This window comes from Stigmatopora argus, chromosome 7 (genome assembly GCF_051989625.1).
Source record: "Stigmatopora argus isolate UIUO_Sarg chromosome 7, RoL_Sarg_1.0, whole genome shotgun sequence".
Lineage (NCBI taxonomy): Eukaryota > Metazoa > Chordata > Actinopteri > Syngnathiformes > Syngnathidae > Stigmatopora > Stigmatopora argus.
In genome coordinates, this window is record NC_135393.1 from 11,329,494 (window position 1) to 11,349,817 (window position 20,324).

The window sequence follows — 20,324 nt, forward strand, 5'->3', positions numbered from 1 at the left end:
ACACCAACACACACTGTAATGGCTTGGTCATGGTCAGCTTTGGATAATAGAAACCTGAGTTGGCCTATAACACAACACTCCATGTACTGTTTAGTTCATAATAATTCTTATCCTAGCCATGAGATTGTTATTGTTGTCATTGTAACACACACACCCTTTACAGAGCTAATAACCTTACCTATAACCCTTACACATGAACTTAAGATTTCCTCATGTTTTGATCATGTATTTTTTAACTTTACAATGTTTCACATTTGTATAACTCACTGTTCTCCAACAAGCCAGAATTACCCGTCAACGCTTTCAACAAGAACACTAGTCACTATGGTGGAATCTATTTAAAACTTGAATCATTAGCTTAACTCATTCACTGCCAGACCAGAGCACATACGTACCGTATTTTCACAACTATAAGGTGCACTTAAAAGTCTTAAATTTTAATCCAGTGTGCTTTATATATGGAAAATAAAATAAAATGTGTCATTCATTGAGGGTGCGCCTTATAATGCGGTGCGCCTTATAGTTGTGAAAATACGGTATGTGTTGTGGTAGTTAGTTTAAAAGGAAAATTTATATTGAAAACCAGTATTGACTATCGACGTCCAATTAAAATGGTCTGAATGTCAAACACGGATTACACCCTAGGCTGGTTGCCAATCACTCTCTCTCATTGTAGATTTGTTGATAGAAGTACAACACTGAACTCTGTCCAAAACAATGACAAAATTATGCTGAATTTTCCTATGCCAAAAATGCTTAATCGCTATATCCAGTGTTCACAGCTTAGATTTTGTTGCAAATAACTTTTAAAATGGTGCAAGAGATTGTGATTTCTCAACACTTTCCTTTAGAGAAGTAATGCCATCGTTAAATGAATCAAATCATACCTAACAAGTAAAATGTGAAACGACCAGAGAAAACAATAAAATCATAATAATTCAGTTGATGTCCCTTGGAGCATCTACAAGAAAAATATTGATGGATCCTGAAATATCTAAATGAATTACATGTGACTCATGATGATATTTGGGAGTTTCACTGAGCTGATGACTCACTCAAGGGGCAGTTTTGAGCCAAGAACTTTCCGCACTTCAATGAGTCTGGAAACCGAAAAAGAGGGTAATTTCTTATAATTACACACAGCCTGGTTTTTAATATACAAATCCAAATTGTTGGGGGGCGGTGAGGAAGTGCGATCAGAATACTTGGTTGATGGGTCATAGGATTTCCCCTTGTTGGGAGTGTGAGGTTCAAACTTAATTTCATGTGGAGTCCAGCAGCTACAGGTCTAACTCAACTCACCCACATGCAGTGCGCCAGCTGCCTGCTTCATTGCCCAAAACTACTCACAGACGCATGCCTTTGATCAGGATGACATTTTAAAAAGGGATGTATGAAGTGTGTGAAGACTGGAGACAGAGGGTTGGCAGTGATCTGATGACTTGTTTTATTTGGTATGATGCTAATTTCCATTGATTGGACAACCCTACAGTTCTACAGTTAAGCACTGTCATGTCTGCAATGCATGGGTGTCTGAGGTTTTTGTCTCTGTGGGCCACTTTCAGAAATATTTAAGGATTCAAGGGGCAACTTGAAATCCTCCTACGTTCATTTGTTAAGCAGAGAATTGAAATCAGGTTAAAAAAAATGTATTCTTTTTTAAGTATTGACTTTTTTGCACTGTTTAAGTGACTTGCTCCATCTTACATCTCCAATTACATGCAGACAGGTTTTAGCAAATCAGAGCTGTCGTTTTTTGGTGACCAGTCCATAGTTTAGTAGATGGAATGGACTTCAACACCTTCAACCCTGAACAGGATAAGCAGTAAATAAGATTGATAAATGGGCAGAAATAGTGAGAGTCAAACCTGTCGTCTCTTTGATTCCCCAACATGTGGCTGAAGATGGAGAGGTGGTAGCATCGGCAATGATGCGGTACGTCGGTCTGTCGTGGTGCTGAAAGTGGCCCCAGAATGCAGAATTAGACATATGGATGCAAATACTGCTGATTCTACAAATCTCTTCCATTGTGACAGGAAGAGCAGCTCAGAAACCATAAAACCAAACTTGCACACCGCAATGAAAATATTGTGGCTCTACTGCATGCAGTGAATGACGCCATCAAAATCAAAAAGAGCACCGTTCCCCATAAATCCTACTGCTGCACACACAGACCCTCACATACACAGAAAGTCTTGTCAGTATGACATATGACAATAGTGGGAATGAAAAACAACAGACAAGGTAATCCTTTAATGTTCTTTGAGGGTTGCATTCTTTATTTAATGGAGGCCATATTGACCCTGTTATGGCTGTGTGGTTGAATATTGTGTGCATATTCTTGAGACAGCTGGTTCAATGCATCCCCAAGACACCCCCCGTCCCCCCACCAGGCAGAACCATATGAATTCCTTTTCTCTTTTTTACTCCTGTTTGCTTCAATCTATGTCAGGCATTTTACTTAGCTCACATTACTACTAGTTAGTTATTAGTTACTCACCTTCACATTGACCCCTTAGTAAAAAAAGGTGTTGTGATGCTTGAATGCATGAAAATATGAAGAAATAATGGGACACAGAGCGAAGTTTAACAAGTCACACTCTGTTTTTTTGTGAGCCAGTGGTTATTTTGCACTTTTGTGCTGTTCATCATGCTAATTTGAGTATATTTTGGAATAGGATGACCTTGTGACATTGCAATGTTTCCAAAATTTCCAATTTGTGCTTTCCTGGAGGAAAAACATGTTCTCACTGGCATATTTTGTGAAAAATAATGATCCCAAAATTAATAACTGGGTGTCAGAGTAAGGGGTCTGCCGATTTTGGTGGAAGGAATCGCCATTACTGGACTAAATCACTTTGAGAATTTGCATGCAAAACTGGTGGAAGGATAGTGATGCTCATTATTTGTGGAGAAAATTCAGAAGAAATAATCAACAAAAAAGAAATGTTCGCATTTGTGGCATAATCATTAACAAACATTATATACAAAATACCCATTTAAAGAACGATGAAAGTTAAGCTAGAGTTGCAGAAGTGAAGTACCTGCATTATCTTTAGTAAGCCTCATTATTTATTAGTTGCCCACAAGTACATTAATACCAGCAATGAAATTGGAAACTGAATCTGACAAAGCAAAAATCTGCTGTTTTTTTAAAGGCTTATTGTTAACATTTTCAGAAAAATTGTTCACTTCACGTATTGAAAACACATTTGACGGAAATAGATGTCCAGTCCATTTCAACTTAGATGGGCTGGAAGATGGGGTCCCATACGTAACCTCAGTCTCAGTCTGCAGAAGGTCCCCACCTTGTGCACTTCCTGTGTGTGGCTCCAGTTTTTTTACCTAGGTCTACAATGTCTTGTGTGTCTTGTGTTTGTTTTGCTACTGCAACCAAGAAATTTCCCGAATACGGGATGAAATAAAGTTCTAACCTAACCTAACGTGAAGGAACACTAATACTAAAATAGGATGTCAAATGGGAGACAAAAAATATAGTGCCATGGACTGGAGGTAGGCTCTTGAATGCAGTGTTGAAACCCATGTCCTATATGAATGTATTAAAAACTATTTCAGAAAAAAATAACCATAACTCATGCACGAAACGGCTAAACAATGATGTGTTCAAGTCTGAACAGACACAGCTACAAATTACATACCAATGAATCCAGGAGCTATTCTGCAATGAAATAACTCTGCCATGGGTAAGAAGCAATAAAAGCGCCAGGCTGTTACAAAATGATTTATTGGAGTCCAAGATGGAGTGGCACATTTGTCAGTCAGCGTGTGAAGCATCACATGGCCATGACACATGTGTATGACAGCACCCAGCAGAAAATCTCTGCAGCTGTAGTTGAAGGCTGATAACTACTGACAAGCAGAGCAAGAGAAGAGCGCAAGGAAAGGGGAGGGAAGGACACTTGTAGATTGTTGCTGAGGGCGGCATTCAGATCGTGACCTCACTAAACTGCTCTGAGCAAGCTCCTCAATCTTCTCCATCAAAAAGCATCTATTTCTTGCATCTCCTGACCCACCATAAAATACCAATGCGATTTTATCATCCTCATTAAAAGGCCGGGATTGTATTCATGAACGGCCAAAGCAAGGATGGCGACTGCATAAAAGGTTAGGAATCGAGACGGCCCCATTGTTCATGTTTATAGCTGTCAGTTAGTAGCAGGCAGTCGATGTTTACATCAGCCTTTTGTTTAATAAGCAATACAGTCGCTCTAGACACAAGTTGATTCACCTTCACTAAGACTACAGTCACACAGAGGTCACATGATTACTTACTTTGCCATAGTTATGATTTCTCAGGCAGTAGTATTGATCAGGCCCATTTGTTGTCTCACATTTTTGATCTTGAATAGGACACAAGGGGCGTTTGGACAAGATCTAAACGCGCCATACTGTCACACAATTTCAAGGTAATGGTAGAATAATTGAAGACACATGTCCATTGGTGTAAATGTGTTATTTTCAATTGGTGGTTTTGGCCCAGGACTGGCTGGAGTTAAATCCCCACATACTCGATGCACACCCCTCACGATATAAATTAAGTAACAAAATGTCCCTGAAAAGGCATACATATGACTCATATGTATTTTTTCCTCAGATGAAAATTAAATAGTTTTTATTGGCCCAGAGCCAAGTATGAAAATATCACTGCCCACACAAGAAGCTTACATTTAGCTTTCATTATGTCACGCCTCTCATCTAGTTAAATTAATACTTCAGCATTTTTTACACATAAATACATTTTAAAAAAAATAAAAAATATAAAACTGTTTAAAAAATAATTTCTCTATATATTTTTTTGCCTTTACTTTGTTTCATTTCTACTTTTTACCCCAAGTATAAGTCTTAGTACTAATTAAAAGTATTCAAAGTTATGTAGGCAGTATACAGCTGTGAACAAATGACATTTTTGGAGATTTTTACCATGCTTATTTTGATTGACATAATTTTAGAATGACATCCAATCTAGATCGCCACTTTTAGTTGCAGTATTTACCTCAGCGGTCAAGAGCAGTAAGTGAAATGTCAACTATAATATCAATTTGACACATACGTAGAAATTATAATATCACCCTAAGCATTTTGGAAGATTGATATGTAAAAGACCATCACTGCTGGTATAGCCTCAGCTGTCAAGTAGAAGTTTCATCAATCATTATTTGTGCTGTACTAACTCACTTGCTGTTGCAGTATTTTCTTCTATATTTGGACATTGTGGCAGTCTTTAATGATTTACATCTACTGGAAGGTGTTCAATGTTTTATTTGCTTTGGTTTTATTTTGACTCAAAGAAAGAAGCACACATTTTAGCAATGGAATGATGAGAGGAAGGCAACCCCAAGTTGTTTCTGCTTGGCATAAATCCTGACAGACAAAAATTTCGTCTTAATAAACAACATTTTTGGGCTAAAGCCAAACAATATCAATTTATTTCCTTTATACATCAACGACAAACACTTCTCTAATAGTTAGTCAAATGTCATCAATTCTATCTTTGAATCCTTTTATGTAAAACTATTATATAAAAATATAACAATAATAATGACATAACAGGTCATATTTACACTCAATTAATTTTATAGGATTTAGCAAGACACTTTATTATGTTAGTTTTAGGGAGTTATTTTGTTTTGCTACTAACTATGTTAATATTATTTAAAATTGTGTTCTCCATTAGTTTTTTTTACTAACATTATAACAATATATATTCTGCTCCGGTTTTATTTTTAAAAGGGACAGTTGGCAAGTCTACTAATAAACATTAAATAAATTCCTTTTTAACAATGTCAGTCAGAACTGAGTATATAAAGGCAGAATTTGGATTAAGAGCTCGCCTACTCTTAGCTTTAAATTCAACTTTATGGAAATAAGCTCAGTGAAGCAGTGACACATTTTTTTATATTTTAGGCCTTTTCTAAGCTTTCTTCAACCCCCAGAAGCTCTAAGATACTTTTGGTGAACCAAAGGCCGGGAATAAGGCCATGCAGAACATGAAATAAGCTTTTATTGTAATCACGGCCTCCGGGCTTTTGTGGTAGTCGCTGCAGAAAATCCCCTCCCTGCATCCTGTGCGGTACCACAAAGTTGCTAAAGGTTTCACACAAGTTCCTTTTAGGGTCAGGTAGCAGGACAGAATGATCTGTAACAATGACTGTGACCTTTTTAAATCCCCCAGTTTGCACTGGGGGGAAAAAAAGAAAAAAAACTTTGGATAAAACACAACACTCTACTCTGACTACTACCCAATAAAAATCTTGATGAGCAGTGGGACAATACTTAATGACATTTTGCAAATAAGATGAGAAGTACATGCAAAGAGATGAAATATTTACGGTAACAAGTAAAAGAATCTTAAAAGAAACCCAAATGTATTTATTTATTTTTTTGTATGTCGAAGCTCCGTTTTATTTGTGGCAGGTGTTAAAGTAAAGCTTTAGCATTTAAACCAAGGGTGTCAAACTCGGGTTGGTTCGCGGGCCGTATTAACGTCAATGCCATTTCATGTGGGCCAGACCCTTTTAGATCTAATATCTAGATTTTTTTTTTCTAAATGGGATTAAAAGAACTGGGTCAAAAGCCCTAAATAGTTAGTTTTTATATATCTAAAACAATGTTTATTTGAGCTTTTTTTTAGTAATGGAAATGTCTTTTAATCATGTTTTTTATAAGTGGAAAATGGAAAATATTTGTATATTTATTTTTAGATTTTACGAAATGCCTTTTGTACCAAAAACACAAAGAAAAATATTGGATTAAAAAAATTCAATGATTGATTTTCTAAGTGGAAAACGGAAAATATTTATTTTTAGATTTTACAAAATGCCTTTTGTACTAAAAACACAAAGAAAAATATTGGATTAAAAAAATTCAATGATTGATTTTAAAAAGGAGAAAATCAGGAAATGTAATGTACATCTATCATAATTTGAATTTGATCCTAAAATAGAAACTCATGATTTACTCGGGCCGCAAAAAATGATGCAGCGGGACAGATTTGGCCCCCGGGCCGCCACTTTGACACGTGTGATTTAAACCATAAACACCACCAAAGTATTTTTTAATGGAGTCGATATGCTCATGAATACCTAAATGTGCATTTGGTCTTGTACTTGTGAATATGAAATCACATTAAACCATGAAAGGCAGTGTACGTCGTCAGATTTGTTCTATTCTGAGGTATTTAAGAGCAAAGTTTTGTGTGTGTGTGTGTGTGTTGTGGTAAGGGCTGAAATCTTTTTCTCTCGGGTATTATCAAGGGGCATCCGTGAACAGTATTTGGAATTTATATGTACTCTGTGTTTAAAAGAAAGAGCCCACCTGCTGATGGCTGTGATAAGAAAGCGGAACGGCTCAGTTACCTTGAAAACATTCATGTCTGACAAAAAAGGACTAAAACATGATGAGAACATGTCTATATTCATATGAAGTTGTTGTGAGATTGATATGTTGTGTTTTATACCACAATGAGGAAAATGGTTTATAATAAAATCACTTTATGAAAGATCTGTTAAATAAGTGTAAGAGCTCATGTGTCCGAGAGAGGTTATGAGTACCAACTTGAGATAAAGCAGTAGTGACAGCAACGATAACATTCTCAAAGTGTAGAGCAGGTTTTCATGCTTATATTCCCACGTCTCCACTGGGGATTGATTTACTAGTTCGAAATGCCTTTTTGAAACAGATTGAAATTTAAGCCAAGGCATAGCAGCCTAATTTATTGAAAAACATGTTTTCCTGCTTTATATCAACCATTGCGAATTGCAAACATAACTTTAAAACTGGAGAAGGAAAAAGGACTAAAAAGGAAGAAGAATGTGATATAATCCAATTGAGCAATACAAGGCTGAGGAGTTGATGTATGTTTTAAAGGGGAGGGCGGGGGTTGCATATTTTTCAGGCATATAGTGTCATTCTAAAACATGTTCAAGTAACAACCTTGAGTTAGTCTCAAATGGCTGGAAATGGGTCTCTGATTTTTTTAAAACAATAATGACAATGAATTTAAAAAATAATAATAAGGGAGGGTGAGCGGCTCAGAAGACTTCATTTCATTTCATTTTCTCAACCGCTTTATCCTCACTAGAGTTGCGGGGGGTGCTGGAGCCTATCCCAGCTGCCTGGAATTGCACACATTAAATTGGTGGCCAGCCAATCGCAGGACACAAGGAGACAAACAACCATTCACAGCCACACTCATACCTAGGGGCAATTTAGAGTGTCCAATCAACCTATCATGCATGTCTTTGGAATGTGGGAGTAAACCGGCGTACCCGGAGAAAACCCATGCAGGCCCGGGGAGAACATACAAACTCCACACAGGTGGATCGACCTGGATTTGAACCCAGGACCCCCACTGTAAGGCTGGCATGCTAACCACTCAACCGGCGGGCCGCCATGAAACAATTAAATAATTAAATTACCAAAAATATTCAACTTGTTCTATAAAGGTGACCCCTGTCCATGAATGGGTTAATGATCCAATAACAAAATACTCTTGCTTCAACTCACTTTTCATTGAACGGTGCAATTGTGACGAAATTCAATCTACTTGAAACTATCAGCACCACCATTGCATCACCTTCTCAATAGGCTATATGCGCGCACGTTTGTGTGTAGCCCAACCTGCCCCCCCACCCATCCCAGGTGACTGTGTGTTAGTGGGGTCCTTTGTCATAACTTGAGCTGGACACATCCGTCAGCAGTGAGGAAATTACCACTTGGGGAAAAGAGAGTAATCGCTGTTCTCCGAATACCGGGGGGGTAGGCAAACGGACGTCCAAAGATAGACGCTGACCTCTCCATTCTACCTCCAGCTATATCATTTCAATTGTACGACTTTTCTTGTTTCCAGTTGTTGAAATGTTTTTTTCAAGCGAGCCACAATAGTTACATTTGGAAAACCTTTCCCAGACGTCACGTGTGTTTTTCAGGATAATGTTACAGGAAATTTCCCTTCGTTCCTCACAAAGACAGTGAGGTTATGACACATACGAAACAAGTGCCAGTACAATACTGAAAAGTGAACACACCCCTTGGCTTGTTGGACATAAATAACGGTTGTCACAGGTCCAAAAAATAACAAAAGGAGACTGAACTCAATGAAAAGCGTAATTTTTTGGCATGATCTAATGACTGGTAGTCAACATCAATACTACATGTTAATAGTCAATAAACACGTCTTAACTGTTAAAGACATTCACATTCAAACTGACACTGTGCAGCTCTGGTGACAAATGAACCGGCGTCAATTTTTTTGCAAACTGGCCCTTTTTTGTGTTGATGTATCCGGAGAATTCGTCATGGATAAACCGCCATATCCAAAGTGGTTAGCAATGGTGTTGCCAGTAGAAACAGACACTCTGGATGCATTTCTTAGGAGGGTGTCGAACGAGGCACACAAACCGACCACGCTCCGATTTCCTGTCTGCTGAGATGCCTTCAAACTGTCTCTGGAGTGAGACTGAATTGACGGAAGGATCAGTCTATTCTCAGTGCCACCTCCTACTCATAAATCTGTGGGACAACGCTCTGAGCAACAGCAAAACATAAACAACTGGTGGCAGCAACTGTACAAAAAAAATGAATTTTCATACTGTAATTATATGTGACTTTTAGGGAGGCGCGGTGCTGTTTTACTCATTAGGTATGTTGGATGAGCAAATAGAATGGAAGGTAGAGTTCAAATACAGTCCATTGTGTTGGGGAAAAAAAACCTTCCTAATTTTAATATCCAAATATGTAGGGGGGGAAATGGGGTCAAGTAAAGTGTAAACATAACCGGACGTTTCGTCAAAACACGTTTGGTCCCCGGACGTTTGGTCCCCCGGACGTTCTGGTCGACCGGACGACCGGAATTGTAAGGAATCCATTCTAGAAAGGACAGACAAAAATTTGAGATGCTCATTCCAATGACATCTGGTTCTGCCTATGTTGGTAAAACAGGAAGGAAGAACCAGACTGAGATGGGTTGCTGAGCAAAATTAGTCTCAATTTCAAAAGACTGCGGTGACCCGACTTGGGTTTACAGATTCATTCCATGACATGACGTAAAACTGGAATACACTCATGTGAATAGTAAAATTTGTCTGGTATTTACAGTATGTGGTTGTTATTGTCTATGTTTTGTGTGGGTCGCTCATTCCTAAAGTTTTTCTTAAGCTTCTCATTCCTCTATCTATTCACAAATTTATCACTATATCAACTGTCATTGCCAATTAACGGTGGCAGTACTGTAATGGAACATGATAAAAGCATACGCAACCACTGTTGTTTTGGCTAAAAGTAAATTAAAACTACAGCCTGAATTTTCTTAGTATCATTTATACTAAAAAGTCTTTTTAGTCATAGAGGTTAAAGAAAATGTTGTATTGTCAGAACTTTCTGATGCTCTTCAAAAGTGTCAAATTATAAACATGTACTCGGTATCGGGTTATAAGCCTACTTTATCAGCACAGATTTGAAGACTAATAATAAATAAATGTCATTTAACATCTTAACTTTAATGACATCTGCTGACAGGCGCATACTTTAACTCTTAAACACACAAATGCCTACACAGCAGTGGCAGGCCTCATAAAATCTTGTTCAACTGACTCAGCCAAAGAGACATTTTATAGCCATGTCTGTGCCATCCCACCATGGATGCCCTCAAGAATACATGTGAGAAAGCGAGCTATCTGTAATTTATATTGGATTAACATATACTATATCTGATTATCCTCTATGATAAACCCAATCTACTGAAGGTTATTGAGCATAAATTCTATAAAATATGAAACATTACAAGTGAGTTTTTGAGCTATAGGTCAGGAATAGTCCTTCCTACTTAGTGACGTACCTACTTAGATCAAAGCAAATGAAAAAAAGACAAACGCTGGTGTGTCTGCTGTTCCGGACACTGCCTGGAAAATTCTCCTCACTGGTGCACGTCACCTTGGAACCATCAACGATTGGATGAATGTGTGTGTCCGTGTGTGTGTGTGTATATGTGTCTCAGAGAAAAGAAAAGGACATTGGAAGCTTTTGATTTTAATGTTTTACCCAATTTTATAAATATGCAACATACTGTATGTCACACCACATGACTGACATAATAAACTCAAAAAAAACTTGTATAATTGTCAAACATTTTCTACATATTTTGAGGTTCACTTAAAGATGTGCCCAACAGCCTTTAATTGGAGGGTAAAATTTAGACAGTCCAGCACTAACTGCCTATTAACAACTAGTGTTTTTTGCAGTGGCAACCAAATTAGTTTTTTTATTTATTCCAGCGCCAATGAGAAAGTCCTCTTTTTAAAATATGACACATTTAGTAGACTAGATTGCTCCAAAATTACTTTAATCTTGTCTGAGAACAGGCATTCATGGTGCCATCACAGAAATATGTTATGTTGTTAAGGGCCCAGACACAAATTCACATTATGACAGATCCTGGCTTCTGGACTTTACATTTTGGGTAATCCTTTTTGTCTTTTATCCAGAGCATGCTGGCTACATTTCTCATAAAGTCTCATCCAACCACTGTGTTTCCACTGTGTGATCGTCCAATCTTGAAGCCTTTGAGGCCAGAGACTACATTTCTGGCAAAAGTTAAGCTACAACTTCCTTTTGGCATGGTGATGTTTGCACTGGCATTTGTAGGTACCGGATAATCAAGTATGACGTTTGAAAGAGGCTATGAAGTAATCTTGCGTACGCATTAAGGTATTACAGCTACAGATGAGTGATCTTAACTCAGTGCCATATTAATTTCCGTTTAAAACAGAGTAAAATTGATAGATGTGGTAATTTGTGAGTGATGATTGACGAAATAAAATGTTGGGCAGTCAAGTCAAAATTATGGTTTTGTCTTCTTCTTTGGCTTTATAAGTAATGTAAGGTATTCTAACTACCATCATCCATTTCTTAGGGCAAAAGACTATACCCCTGTTACGTGGTCACCAATCAATCACAAGGTGATTAAGAACAGTGCTCCATTTCCTTGGAATGGATGTACAAATTGAGGAACTAGCTGACAAAACAGAGTTTGAGATGCTATGGAGAATGGCATATGAAAGCCTGAATCCAAATGAGCACCGCTGGGATGTGTGCCGCAGACCTGACTTAAACACTGATCCACGTTTGGAATCAAGGTACCATCTGTCGTCTCATCAGGAGCATGCCTAGACCTTATTGAAAATCCATACAGGTCCACATAGACCGGCCAATGTTTTCATTGATTGTCTGACATGTTATTTTGCCTTGATAATTACACAATGATACCACTAAAGATTTTTTTAACTGGAATAGTCATTGTTATTATGTGCAGGGAATGTTTTAAGTGCATTATACTTAGATTAGGGAAATGTTATAATTGAACCTGGATTCTGCCAGATTTTGAAGTCACATCGCAGGGAAGAACAAACTAAAAATGTGCTGAGCCTGTGCCCTCCACCATAACCTCATGCGGCCATTTTTCTGGTATAACACACAATAAATGTCTTCAGCTGACTATGACAAAGAACAAAACGGTCATCTGGTAAACTGTTACGTTGTTATATGGAAATTCAGAGTAGCAGTTGAGGTCATATTGACATGAATACACTCGACAAGGATAGCTGATGTATCAGGCAATTACACAATAGTAATAATTTACAGCCACGTTGACAGCTGTGGACTCTTTTCTAAACTTTGCCTGGAGCCAAATGGTAATTTTCTTGGATCAAAAGTCCCTGGCTCATCAAAGTTGTTACAGGTCGTCCCTGTGGAAGACTAAGCGTAGAACTGGCATCGACCCAACTTTTTTCACAACTCAAGCTTCAACGAATATTTCTGTAACGATTAATTACCTAATATCAAATCGCTACAAGGAGATTCTACCTAGCCGACGAACAACAATAACATTCTACGGTTCAATTATGGCGAGAAAAAAAAGTGGGGAGATCAACAAGCGCTACATCTGTATGGGATTTAATACACTGCATTGTGTAAGTGAGTCTCAAAGGTGAAATTGCAGACTTGCTTCAGCAGCCACTTCCACCTATGCCAGATAATGAATTGGAGACTATATGGAACGCATACAGATCAGCAGGAATTTCTGTGAGACAGAAGGCAGAGATGGAAAGGCCACCTTGAGTTTGAACACACCCTTGCGGATCAATACCACACGCTGCCAGCATCCACTTAAATATACATTGGGACAGACATGCAGGCTTAGCTCTGTGCAAATGTTCACATATGAATAAAGAATTTCATCAGGGAGTCTTCAGTGTAAATTCTCGAGGTTGCGGACCTTGGTCCTGTTTGAAAAGTAGCCCCTACTTTTTTTCCATATTGTATTATTTTAAAACGAAGGCAGTTAAAATCCCATATGGATATTAGTAGAACCAGATGTTCAATCAGACCTCCGAGCACTATTATACACAACATCGGGACTACAGTTACTTTATAGGATATAAAGGTTGCTGGAGGGCATTTTATTCATGTTTGAGAAGATTTATTTAAAAAAAAAAACAGCAGAAGCACAAGTCACCCAGTGAGGTTTGACAAGAAGAACTGGCTCTCAATTTTTGGTCTTTTTATTTGTTTTATCCCGAATATGTTCTATTAGGTTGAGGTCAAGACTTTAACCGCATCAAACTCTCGTTTATACGTGTCTTTATGGATTTTACTTTAGAGCAGTCATGTTGGAGCAAAAATACTAAATCAACATGTTCCTACAGTTAGCAACATTGTGTAAAATTGCTTGATTGCTTGAAGACGAAGCTTTTGTAGCTGCTGGGCATACCATAATATTATGTATGAATGTAGGAATATAAGAATAGCATGTCAGTCCGTATGTGTTAGGGCAGGTGAGTGAATACTTTTGACATTGTGGATATATCGGATTATTTTTAACTAAGAATTTCTTAATTATTATGTTTTATTAGAGGTAATATGATGAGCGATTGGATATGATAAGAGCCTCTAGTGCAACTGTCTTTCATCCGCTCATTACCTATTCCCATCAGGAACATGTGCACAAGCAATGAAGGAGACAAGAAGGTTACACAAATTGGTACAAATCCATACACATTTAAACATAAGCCAACAGGCAAACATGCAGGTTGCACATGGAATAGGACTTTTAAATTGCATTCACATGGTAGATAGCGTATGAGCACACTGCATTCAGAACTTTATTTTAAGTATGATTTAAATTGTGATGGTGAGGGAAAAAATGAAGTAAATTTTAAAGTTATGGAAATCCACTCTCATCAAAGCAGACAAAGTACGCATAGAAATGAAAATTCACGGCACACTTAGTGTAGTGAAGACATATTTCACAGGTTTGCTATTAAAGAACCGATGAGGTCATTTGATTTTAAGTGCAAACATTTGGCCTCAAGTAATGAGCTACTGAGGAACTTAATGGCTGGAGAGATTTTTTTTCTTGTATGTGCGATATAGAGAAAAAACAGATCTTGGAATGGATTTCATTGCCTCTGCTCAACTATTCAAGAAATTGCTACAATTCAACAATAGTTGAGAATTAACGTCATGTCTCTCTTTTCATGCCAAGTTGCGTAATTTAACAAAAAAAACAGCTGATCATAAATCAGGTTTGCATGACTGAAAAAAATGTAAAGTCGTTTTGTCTAAATCATGGAGTCAGATGCTGTTTCCCAGGTCCAAAGTTTGAAGTATATCTCATCTCATTTCTTGAACCGCTTTATCCTCACTAGGGTTGCAGGGGGTGCTGGAGCCTATCCCAGATTACTTCGGGTCAGAGGCGGGGAACATTCTGAATTGGTGGCCAGCCAATCGTAGGGCACAAGGAGACAAACAACCATTCACACTCACACTCATATCTAGGGGCAATTTAGAGTGTCCAATCACACTACCATGCATGTTTTTGGAATGTGGGAGGAAACCGGAGTACCTGGAGAAAACCCACGCAGGCCCAGGGAGAACATGCGAACTCCACACATGTGGACTGACCTGGATTTGAACCCAGGTCCCTCACTGTGAGGCGACGCGCTAACCACTCACCCGCCGGGCCGCCCTGTTTGAAGTATATTTACTGAAGAAGCCTTTTCTTCTCCACTGTGTTGGTTGCAAATTTATTTCTTAAAAATGTCATTTAAATATTCCTTTATGGCAAATCTTGTGGACACACAAGATTTGTCAAATTTCCGAGTTCTACTCATTGTGGAAAACTGAGTCAGTTAAACTGAGTTCAGTCACTTAAAAACATTCAATTCATTAATCAGTTCTAATCTGACCACAACATTTTTGGCAATGCTTTCAAATAAAGGTTCTAAAAAGTCAGTTTGAATGTGTATGATGGGGAAGAACTCTACATCAACTCTGACCTAGAGCTCATGACACTTTTGGATGACCTTTACTTAGATGTTCTCTCAGGTCCGACACCTGTAATCTCTGACCCTGCAAAGGTTTAGAAAAGAAGTATCCCATGCTTACCCTCCAAAGTACTGTAAAAGGTTTTGCCCTTATAGAACATAGTATAGTGTAGCTCATCCTTACAGGATGTAATGCCAACACTGGAACAAAAAACATGACGCACACGTACATACCCATACAGACACTTAGAATACCACTATACACGGTGGTATACTGTTTGTGTCTCCAAAGAGTCCTTTTCTCTTAAATCCACCGGTTAAAGGAATCATGTCACTCTTCACCTGACACATACAGTGACACCCTATGCTCGGTTATTGCAGTTCTTCCTGGATCTCACTTCCTGGTATTCATGAATGTGTGAAATGACACTGCCTGTGTTAAGCTCCCACACATTCCTGCCAGCATGTGCTGTGCTTTGCAGTATTTCCAGCTATATGGTGTCAAAAGTTAGGCTGTTTAGGTTGTTTTTAACATATTATACTTGAAATTCAAATTTCTTATAGTAAATCATATAGATATTGTGATAGCCTTGTGGATGCGTTTAGATTAGAAAAGAGTAAGCGCTTCACAGCAGTGTAGAAATCAGTACTAAGAGCTAATCGTGAGATATAGGTATGACCACCATTCACTCAGAAGCAGTTACATGGAAAAATCTGTGTATGCATGGATGAGCTTGACTTTGTAGGCGCGGAAAGGTGTGGGTCATAATCGGTCATGTCATAATCAATTTTCTCTGAGAAAATGTTCCTTTCCTTCTCTGTGGTGTATCGTTGTTGGCCCAAAGTCGGGTAGAGTTCGTTTCGGAGGTCTGGCCTACACACACTGAGGAGTGCAGATGAAAAATTGGCAAAATGTTTGTTAGTAAGGCCCATCATTTTTTCTTAAACATGAGAGAGGGAAGTGTTAGTGTGTTGGCCCAAGAATAGGAAATAAGGAAGGAAGAGAAAATGCAAGTTTCCATCAAAAACATCAGACTCTGTGAGGCAACGATTCAAAGGAATTATAGTCAAGGTGATTGACTGATTTTTAAGAATCTTTTCATAGAATTTCAAACATTTTAAAAATAACGTCATGGTGACAAGTGTGGTTGTAAAAAAATCCCAGTATAAACAAAGAGAACATTAAGTCCCAACTTAATAATAATAATCACAATTTAACCTCTACATGGTATAATTTACTAATTTGTAAATGTGCAGTATTGTGAATAAATACAAAAATGGTTTCATTCATGAAGGAATGTCGCATGAAAGAATGTGGAAATAATTCGATCAAGATAGAAGGAAATAACAAAACTACTTTTGCAAGATTGCAAAATGTGACCTTGGCTCCACAATTATTAATTATTAATTACATAAAGAACTAGCTATGATTAATCGCTCAACCAAGTCTTCACATATAGCGTCTGAAAACTTTTTATTAATTCTAACAATGACTGGCCATCCAATTTCTAAGAAAAACCTTTCTCCAACTTAATAATGATCTTACCTACAAGCAGACATTCTAAAAGAAATGAGCAGGTATCACAGAAAGCCGCCAACATAGTTTTATTGGACTTTGCTACTGAGTGCACTTGACCTTGCATGTGGTTTCAGTTTGGCTATTTCCTCTCGCTCCACTTTGCCTCCCCCATACTCCCTTAGGGGGGATCTGGCCCCATGCACACTTACTTATAAAATGACCCTACAACTCCCAACTCACCTCCATAGTTATACGGTGTACCTTCTACACCTTCCCACGTGGTACAAATCTATGTGCAAGTGTGTGTGTGTGAGCTCACAGTCAAGCGCATTATTGTGCATAGAAATGATGATAATCCTCCATAGTCCTCCATTGCATTATAAGCCGCTCAAGCTCTTTTTCACCATTGAAATCCGGAAAGCACGTCAATCTGAGCCCCTCGGCTTACCCTCAGACTGCCCAGGTTCACAAAAGAGAGACAACTGAGAGAGCAAGAGGGTAGGTATAAAACAGCTTCAGCCAGCCAGCTAGATCTAGAAGACTTCTTTGGCATCAGAACCTCGAGGATGTCAAAGTGTCGGACCGTGGGCCAAATCTGGCCCGCCACATCATTTTGTGTGGCCCGGGAAAGTAAATCATGAGTGCCGACTTTCTGTTTTAGACTTTTCTGTTTAAAATGAAGAGTATAGATGTATATTAAATTTCCTGATTTTCCCCGTTTTAAATCAATAATTGTAATTTTTTAATCATTTTTTTCTGTGTTTTTAGGTCAAAAATCATTTTGTAAAAGCTAAAAATATATAAAAAAGCTAAAATAAACATCATTTTAGAGCTATAAAAAACTGAATATTCAGGGATTTTAATCCAGTTCTTTTAATCCATTTATCAAAAAAATCTAAATATTATATCTAAAATGGTCCGGCCCACATGAAATCGAGTTGACGTTAACGTGGCCCGCGAACCAACCTGAGTCTGACACCCTTGCCCTAAAACATGCAAAGTAGGCTGGTTGAACACTCTAAATTGCCCCTTGCTATAAGTGTGAGCGTGAATGATTGTCTATCTCACCCCCTCAAAAAATGAACAATTCTCTCTAAATTCACTTGGAATGATACAAGAGTACCCAAACCGCAACATAACTCTACTACGTTGATCCCAAGATCTCCTGTTGCATTGTACATACTACTCTCATCAAAGAACACGTAATCATTCCATTTATTTTTCTTTCATTACATGTTCCTCTCCTCTTTGTTTCATAGGATAAGAGCCAAACTTTCCATTTGAGTGAAATAAAGCATTTTTGGAAACCCAATTTAAAGGGCCCAGTTTTGAGGGTGACGGGTGTCTGCATCATATCAGAGACTTAACTTAAGGATTCACTTGCCAAAAACACAATGAGGCCTGGGACTCTCCCAGTGTGCAGCAGCTGACATTACACTGCAGTAAAAACTCATTTTAATTCACAGAATATACAAATGATTAAACCAACTGGTTCCAAGTATTAATATAAATAGCAGGCATTCATACAGTAATCCATCAAACGTCACTGATCGATACATTCTTATCAAAACAACAACAACAACATCCATTCGTTTTACTGCTTCATTTTTCAAATCTCTCTTGCTGCATATGATTAAACACGACCTTTGCTGCTTTCCAAGCACCACTGTGAATTGCATTTAACCAGAATGTGTATTTGGGTGCAGAGATGGTGAACACATGATAAAGGCAAGGCATGCTGGGCAAATTTATAGCATGTATCACACAATTCAACACGTGTTAATTAAAGTGTGTTACATCACAAGAAAAAAATAGTATAATAACTAAATGCTGTCGTCGTAAGGGTCAAAGAAACCAAGTACGTATATATTTTTGGTGCAAGGACATAAAAATCTTTGTAGACCAGCAGTAAGATTATATAAAAGTACATCAAGAGGGCAGCAATAAATCCAGATTATACATTCAAATTGAAAGTAGAATAAAACCAACAGAAATGTGACAGTCTTTGAGCTAGATGGTTTCATTTGGAGGCACTTTAAATGTCAAATTCGGCAATAAAAAAAACTACTAAATCCCGTTTAGATTAGATGTGTGAGATGTTTCTTTTAGGGCTCAAGAAAGATCTGGTTCTAATGTAAAAAAAAATGGAATGGAAGAAATGCCCACGGCAAATAGGTTTAAGACAGCAGACCTGAAAAAGCAAAGAACTCTTAAATGATGCTGACCAACAGAGATTTTCTAAGATAACGTCAGATATCATAATTATAATAGTCATAATTAAGAGGCCACACACGATCTTAACTGATTGGCTGCCATTGACGACCAATCCATTTGAACTGTGAGGGTCGACAGTAATTCAGTGCTGTGTGATGGACCTCCCAGTTAAAATGGAATGGACGCAAAAAAGTACCTTTTTAAAAGAATATCCATTTTCCCATTCATGCATTGTACCAATCAATCACGGTATGGACAAGGATTTAACACTGATTTGACAAAGCGGTGAAAATGCTGACAATTTACATTGCTACCGTTCCACACTTTTAACATACAAAACCAGATCCAGGTGTCCTCACAGGGCCAAGTGGGTATCCCTGCACTCACCCAGGACTTTTGCAGCGAATTACAGTAGTGGTGAGGTGTTAAATGTTCCTGTGGGCTGCAACAGATGCAGTTAGTGGAACACCACTGTGGCACAATATACGCAGGTCTTATACTTGTCCATTTTGTGTTATGTTTTTTTCCGAATGGGTGTGACCTGTATGTTTGTTCGGTCTTGCCGCAGGATACTTTGAAAGCATGGTTAAAAGCACTGCCATTTGTCATCACCATCTACACATTAGCTCTTGTAAACCTTCTACAGCTCATACTGTCTTTAAAGACGTTTCCCTGGCTGCTTCCTCAACCTTTCTGGGCGCCTTTGGGCCTGTATAGGATGGAACCCCAATTTAAAAGCCTGAAATGTTCCTGTTCTTGTAAAGCGCTGGTTTAAATAGAAGTACAAACCGAAGTGATCTGCTGCCCCCGAGTGGAAAACTTGCATACTAACAAGTGGATTATTTAGAAACTGTAAAAAAGTGCATTTGTCACAAAATAAATATATAAAAAATAATTTATTTTGTGCAATATGACTGTATATGGTCCTTTCTCACTTAACACATTAAAATTTAACTTTAAAATATAGCAATTGTGCTAATAACCGATCATCGCTTGCACAAAGGTGTAAAATAAATAAATACGCCTTCAACTGTACATACTAGTATAGGCACATCATAGAAAAAAAACATATAAAAGGATTTTTAATAAATAAAGGATGTAATATCCAAAAGAAGATATTACACATCCGTTAATTAATTATTAATAATTTGATGTGTTGATGCCCTGCGATTGGCTGGCCACAGATTCAGGGTATCCCCTGCCTGGCGCCCGTAGTTAGGGATAGGCTCCAGCACCTTCTGCGATCCTTA

At 38.0% G+C, this 20,324-nt stretch overlaps 1 long non-coding RNA gene across 2 annotated transcripts in view; it reads right to left on the reverse strand.

The window, feature by feature from the left end:
• The window catches only part of LOC144077150 (uncharacterized), a 42,887-nt gene that overhangs the window by 21,433 nt on the left and 1,130 nt on the right, over positions 1–20,324 (reverse strand). For both annotated transcript variants that reach the window (XR_013300902.1, XR_013300901.1), the window contains exon 2: positions 1,869–1,956. This is a non-coding gene — a long non-coding RNA (uncharacterized LOC144077150). The remainder of the gene's footprint in view (positions 1–1,868; positions 1,957–20,324) is intronic.